The following is an 8,136-nucleotide window of genomic DNA, read 5'->3' as shown; positions in this document are numbered from 1 at the left end:
ACCGCAGACCACACATTACACACCACACACCACACACCACATACCAAAAATTAAACAACACACCACACACTATGCACTACCCATCAAACAGCACACACCACACACAACACACCAAACACAGCGGACCACACACCACACACCACACACAGCACATCACACACTACACACCACACACCACGCACCACACACTACACATCACACACTGCACACCACACACAGTTCTATGAAAGAAATGTTATAATTAATTCAACATATTCAAGATTTTTATTTGGTTTTTTCCGCTAGTATCAACTGTATCTTTACTGAATTATCTTATAATGCAATCAGAGCAAAACAGACTCAATTTAGTTTTTACTAGCTAACTACTTCACATTACCATTTTAACATTTTTATCGTCAATTTATTTATTTTAATTCATTGAACCTGCACAAAACAATTTCTTCATAATATGACATTAAAAAGTCACAGTTGTTTGACAAACTTTAAAAACTTTTATGGTTGTTGTTTTTTTTCTCAGTTTATTTCAACATCTATTTCAACTTTATTTTCAACATAAACGACAATTCTCATGATATGAAGTTTCAAAGTTAGAATGGTGAATGTTGGTATATGGTAAATACAAATAAATTTTCTGCATTAAGCCTTATTATCACTTGGGCAAAGTTGGGTATTTAACTAGTTTATAAGGAAGTTGAAAGATTTAAAAAACATCTATTAGAGAGTTTGTTCTGATTGGCTACTTCGTGATTGGTATGCTGTGATAGGATGGGATTGGTATGAGCCCAAAATCAATAAGACAGTTAGGGTTGGACAATATCCTGTTTAAAAGGTTTCGAACCGGATCAAACTAGAAAAGTTGGTAAAACTTTCAGGATGCACCAAAATAGATATAAGAAAGATATCGCTGCCATCCATTATATAGTGTAGACAACTTCTCTAGTACTTACTGTCTACTCATGTATATAATACTGATACTTTATGATAGAGTTAGTTATGTGTTAATTTAGACTTCATGCCCTCATTTTACCCTACTTCATGTGTAGCTTCACATCTGTTTACACTATATCTCTGAGTGTTAATCACACAATACTTCCGTGACTGTATGTACAAACCTACAAACTATTGCAAACTTATCTGTGTTCACATCAGCAAATAGTTCACAGCACAGAGTTCCGATTATACAATGTGTCAGTGGAGCGATGAAATACTAGTCTTTCAAAAACTGCCATGAAACCATGTTTGATAACTGCAATATTTTTCAATGGTGAGGTCAAGAATTAAATATGTCTCCTCTGCTATGTATCATTCCTTGTTGACTGTTCATCTTTTGACATGCATGTAATTTATACGTAAATTACTCATACTGATGATGGTGCAAGATGTCTCACACATTTAACAAATACAACAAATTCACCTTTATTTGTTACAGTATAATCTTTCTTATAATAAAATCTGGGTCTGTCTGTTTGTCCAAAGCAATACTAAGAGTATTATGAAACATATTACACCACAGGAGACTTTCCTATAATGAGAGCTGTGTCGGTCTGTCTGTCCGAAGCAACTCTAAGAGTATTATGAAACATATTACACCACAGGAGACTTTCCTATAATAAGAGCTGTGTTTGTCTGTCTGTCTGTCTGAAGCACCCCTAAGAGTATTATGAAACATATTATACCACAGGAGACTTTCCTATACCTTACAGGATGAAAATATTCGTTGGTCATAAAAATTCGCTATTTCGCGAACAGTCAATCCCGCGAATTATTAAATTCAGTGAATAATTAGTTCTATTTTTAATCACAAGAGAGAATAACTACTGCATCAAATTGAAAACTAGTCGCTAGCCTAGTTTTTAATGTAAATACTAAACGTAATTGAGTTCCAAAACATTTTTAAAATCATTGCCTGAGCTTTGAGCTAACACCATTGGCAATGCATCACATTTATTTACAAAATTATTCAAGATTGTCACAAGATATGCAGAATGGCGTCATAGAGAAAATAGCCGCTAGGCAGAAGTACTAAACATAGCCGAGTTCCAAAACTTCTTTACAATCATCGCCAGACTTCGAGCTTTATTGCCATTGCATCAAACTTTACTACAAAATTATTCAAAGTTTTTACAAGTCATTCGGCATGGCTTCAGCATAGCAAAAAAACTCTCCTAGTCTTTCTATATTAGAATCAACTCCATCAATCTCTAATACCGGAGTCAAGGACGATCATGATTCTGATCTGGACATTATGGTATGTATTAGATTTGCTGTGCAGATACTTTTTTCCATAATTAACTGCATTAGTTAATTATTTTGTTTAAAAACTGATAGCTTTCATTAAATACTTCAGCTATCGTTTTTGTACTTCCTCAACACTCATTAATATTTTCTTTTTTGTGTTTACTGCAGATTGAGAATGAAACAACCTACTCCGATTATAAAAACTAGAGACAAGTAGTAATATTCATCAAGGCAGGAATATTGGAGAGAGGCAACCAGTCAACCTAGACCCCTTCATCGACAACAACTCCTTGATATCGCTGTAGCAAACATGATTAGATTATATATTTTATTTCATGTATAGATATATTATAATTTATTACAAACTTGAGTGTACAAATAAAATATTTCAAATACAAATAAAATTTTACAAACAATGAATGGAGTAAATATAAACAGTTTAGTCCATATGGCGGTTGTCTAGCAATAAAATTTAACTGGTACTCTTGATATGTGAATACTAACGTGTAATGGTGCTTTCTGACTATTTATATTACTAATAGCAGATCTGTCACTGTTACTGTCTTGGGTAGGTGTTGAAGGCGATTCTCTCGCTACTACATGGCTGGTAAGGAAGTTATCATCAGAACTCTTCTCGTGGCTTACTATTGCAAAGTTCTGCCGGGTGGCCAAAGTTTTGTGCTCGTAAAGGCGTTTTTGTTCTATTTTTAAAAACAGATATATTCTTCTCGTAAGTAGCTGTGGTCATTTCAACCTCAATTTCCAGACCTCCCTGAATGATTGGTGATCTTCTAAGAATGACATTTACCACCCTTGCAATCATTGTTCTTCGGTGTATGGTGAAAAATCTCTCTCTCACACTAAAACAAATAATTAAGCAGTAGGGATGGAAAAACATACGGTAGTATTGCGTTTTACCGAAGAACCAATGTAAAATTCAACTAATTTAGTAAGTGTTACCCATTACATACTGCAAATTGTTGGCTGATCAAAGGCCCCCAAAGCGATGAATATTTGTGAAAACCTCTGGAGGCAGCAAAAATCGTTTACCGTAGAATAGCAAGATCGCTTCGCAGTTGTAAGCTAAATATAAACCGGAACACGCGGTGTGCGCATGCGTAGTAATAACTAATACTAGCCGCAATAGAGTTTACTTTGCCTAGAAAGCGGCAGTTTTCAGCCGCGAATAAATTCATCCGCAAATATGCATGAAAAGACAATTTTCGCAAAATATAACTCGACGAATAAATTCATCCTGTAGGGTAATAAGAGCTGTGTCTGTCTGTCAGACCGAAGCAACCCTAAGAGTATTATGAAACATAAATGTTCACTTTGTTGACAAATTAGCTTCGAAGCGCATTTTTAAATTCTAAATTATGAAGAAGTTTTTATTTTCTAGTAATTGTCTTAACTTATAAAATTATTTTAATCGCAGGCAAAGTTTTATTATAAATATATAAGTTTGTTTTAAAAACAATCATAAAATGTAATTTAAGATTTTAGCAAAGTACCAGGCTGTGTGAGCTCTTTATTACTAATATATTTAATTTATTTGAAGTTTTAACGTACGGAAAAATCATTTTCACTTTAACAAACTGCTCAAGGGTTGACTCTTTAGTATTATTTCTACGATGTACACATCCATGCAAATCAAGTGAAAACTTGCGACAGAGGCCAACTCCTATTACTAGCAAACTCTTACCATCAGACCCGTTGGTACTACAACGTTCGTATTAAAACGGGTATTATTTCCGTTGTCAACGAAACTCACTTGGAAAAAATCTGTTATGCTATGACACAACGTGAGATACAAAACCTCAAGCATAATTATAACCAGAAGTTTCCCAGTACCTTATTAGCTAGCATACCTCTTAGTTTTATGTACATGTATATTCTATTTCTTTCTGCAAGTTTGTCAAACTTACCTCTCTTTGGCGAGTAGAGAACTTTTTGGTGTTGGTTTCATATTTATCAACTGCGTGGTGACTTTCTTATGCTCACTAATTTCATGTTTCCAGAGCCGGAGGTTTATCAATATTTTTCTCTGAGTAATGCGAGAAGTACACTCAAGACGACTATCCTGACAAGGCTTTTTCAGTTGATGCTTCATGGTGGAAGTCTAATATTGTTAGCTAAAAGTTCCATGGTGATTCCACAAGATATTATGATGTACATCAGAAGAATTAGGAGAGATGTGCTAATTTAATTGGCAAAATACTCGATAGAAATAGGCAAAGAAATAAATAAAAATTTGGTAATGATTTGTTAAGTTGACTGATGGTTGAATGTATGGGAGGAATCTGCACAAACAAAGCATTAAAAGCCTTTAATGCCTTTCTACTGTAGTTTATAGAGACCATTGTTACAGACGACTGCAGACAACAAGCATTGAGACAGGTTAATTATAAAACTAATAATTTAATCTGATAAAACTTGATATTGTACTAATAATGATAACGTAACTGATAACTTGCATCTAACAAAGATTTTAACACTGTTTTGCAGAGAGTTTGGCAAGTGGATTTCTAAAATACCAGCAGATAATGCTTTTCTAACACAGAGGGCAGAACAGTAAACCCTAATAGCAATGTGACTAATAGCTGTCATATGACTTCTTCACAGCTAATTTTTTGAACATTTAGCACATTGGTAGTCTAGTGCATTGTGAGAGATCAGATGTAATAACTAACTGTACAGTTATTTCCGATTGTGGCAAAGCAGTCAATTAGGGCAGGTAATAGTGCACTGGACATGTAAGGTAAAGGTAACCTGTTCTAATCCTGTTAAAAGCATTTCTTTTCTGTAACCATTCGGCAAGACTTCAGACATAAAGATGCACAAACGGACACGGCTCCTATTATAGTAAATATTATGACATACACATTCATGTAGATATATTTTACTAGCAGGAATGAGTGGCCTCTTTGTCTCAAAAATATGATTGTTTAGGGCAGTGTTTGGTAAACCTATCAACTACCTGGCCACCTTGTTTTTGAAATTTTGGCAGTTAGACAGGGTCAGCACAAAATATGATAATTAGATAAATTACTAAGTTATGTAGTAATAATCCATGAAATGTTGCAAAGATAAAGTCAAAAACAAGTATAGGGTATGTAAATCATAAACAAGAGTTCATAATAAGTGGAACAAGTTAAAACAAAGATAAGAATCAAAAAAATTGTTTTAGAATCTGTCATTTCTTGACATCAGCTACCAGCTACGATCTGACTGCTGCTTCCACTTTGACCTTCAGCTTTATTTGGCACCTGTTGACACCAAGCAACTGTCACTGAATGTCATGTTCAATGCAGACCTACACTATGTTTCCATGACATGTTAAATCCTCAAGCTTGCCTCATTAAGATGGACACAGCAGAAATATCCGCAAGTCAAGTGTGTTTAGTTACTCGCGGTTATTATTAAATGTTTCAGATGAAATTTATCTTGGGAATTGATGCGCATGAAACTGCTGGGCCAACTATTTAATTATAATCATTTTCCACACTTCAGTCATTCCTTCAGCCTTTCCTAAGACAGGAGTGCATCGCTATGACTTCTGGCATGGAATTCCTTTTTTTAGCGATTCTTTTTGTTATTTCACCGCATGCGAGTGTTCATTGAAACGCTTACCGCCTGGTATTACAAATCAAAATTTGCTACATCTACACAATGTAAACAGTCACAAACATCCTTATGATCTCAGTTGATCACTACTTGCAAAGATAATTGTTAATAATGTATGATTTGTTGCAGAACCAAAAGTCATTGTGAGAAAGCTTGCCTTCCTACAGCAACAGAAGCACCTGTTGACAATTGCCAGTTGTCACTTGTAACAGAGTTACGCAAAGTCGCTTTTCCTATATGGTCAAATGAGGATGGTAAATATTTTGAGTTTGCCTGTCATGGTGGTGGAGGAAATGATAACAACTTACAGTAAGTCGGTTGTGTAACCAGTAGTGTAGGATTAACATGTAAATTAGCTGCTATCTGTAGTAGATTTGTCTATGATGGTAGTCATCCGTACAGTAGTGTTACATAAGAAGATTGAGCAAATGATGGCATCTTAGTGAACCCAGTGAATTTCCATTCATATTTCTTGGTCAATAGGTGGTCGTAACACTAAATTGCCGATAATATGGTAATTTGGTGATTGTCTATAATAACAATGATCACAATATCAAAAACCTATCAGTGTTTACATCATCGAATACTCCACAGCATAGCATTCTCAATATTCATTGTGGTGCAAACAATGAAATATTGGTCTTGCAGCAAATACAGTGAAACAAAATTTAGATCAGGCAATCCATGATGACCAATCACCATCACCGAAGTCATGCGCATTGCAAATGTTCTCTTAGACCCAGTGTCAGAAGAGTTTTACAGTAGCAAACTTTCCCGTTAGTTTTATAAAAAAATATTATACTGCAGAGGTTTCGAACTAGCAACCTTTGGCTCATTAGAGCAATTATTTTACAGCTGCTACTCTGACAGACTATTGGAAAAGTTTGGCATTTGCAATATTACTCAATAGAGGTGTAAAGAAAATTACCTTGCAGGAGATTCGAACCCACAACCTTTGGCTGGGGAGACTGATGCTCTAACATCTGCACCAATAATGAACACTCCGGTGCTCTAGAATGGCATACATATGGTTCTTTTCTGTGCTTCTTTGGCTCACTTGACTCCCAGAGTACTAGTAGTCAAGTAATAATAATAATAGTAGTCAATAATAATCAGGCATCAATAAATTATTATTTTGCTCACTTAGTCTGAAATACTAGATAAGGTTAAAGAATAGAGAAAGTGTAATATTATTGTGCTTTATTATTTATCTTGAGGTGTTGACTAATGTTCTAAAAAATAATCAAGGAGATTGACCAACCAGAAGCTGAGATATAGCCAGCCAAACACAGGTCTACCAAAATGCATAAGTGTTTTGGTAATACTCATATTAGCATCAATATATCACGTATGAAATCGACTTGTGTGCCATTGGTCAATTAAGCCAACTAATGCGGTCTCCTATAACAATCACGGCGTTTTAATTGGTTTAATCCCTGGAAGTATAGAACAGTCGAATTGGGCCTAACAATCATTGCTCTGATATTTCCGAACCAGTCCCTCTGACGTGTATATTAGTTTTAGTATTAAATAATTACACACGTCTATTGTTTCGCAACATTTCGCTATCTTGCTACTTCAGCTCAGTTTTGTTGTTCTCCCACTTAGCTTCCCTATTTAAACTCATATTTAGCGCTGTCCAGTTTTTTTATCTATATATAGCTAATAAATGGGGATCAATTAAATCAATCATCAATCTCGGTTATCATTTATAATTTTATACAAATTATATTAGTTACATCATTTATTCTATACACAGTTATATTATTATTTTGTATAATATGCATTATGATTATTTTATTAATCATAAGAAATAATCATAAATAGGATAATAAATAAATAGAAGAATCAAATGTTATCGTTTTCTTTTCTTACAGCCATAGCAGCACCGTTAAGTTATTCTTTTCAAAATTAGTAGTGAAAAAGTAGTGAACTTACAGCCGGTTAATAATGATGATAATCATGAAAATCTGCTGAATGCTGCAGTAGGTACACAGTAGAAAGGTAATGAATGATCAAAAATTCCCATTCCCAATTCTTATTCTGCAAACATAAACAAATTGCAAATCACGGATATCAAATAATATAGACTATACACGCGCCGTTCGTTGAACAGAGGAGCATATCTGTGGAGATCGAGTTAAAATTTGAAGCACAATAGTCAAAATCTGCTTTTCTGTTTTGAAAAACCATGCCTAGGGGTTGTGGGTAACTGCCTTTACCAAACAATGTTTGCTTGGTTTTCCTGAGAAACCAGAGCTAGTCTGTAAATTC

This window comes from Watersipora subatra, chromosome 6, assembly GCF_963576615.1.
Source record: "Watersipora subatra chromosome 6, tzWatSuba1.1, whole genome shotgun sequence".
NCBI classification, from domain to species: domain Eukaryota; kingdom Metazoa; phylum Bryozoa; class Gymnolaemata; order Cheilostomatida; family Watersiporidae; genus Watersipora; species Watersipora subatra.
The sequence above is the reverse complement of the archived record's forward strand: the minus strand, read 5'-3'. Positions refer to the sequence as shown.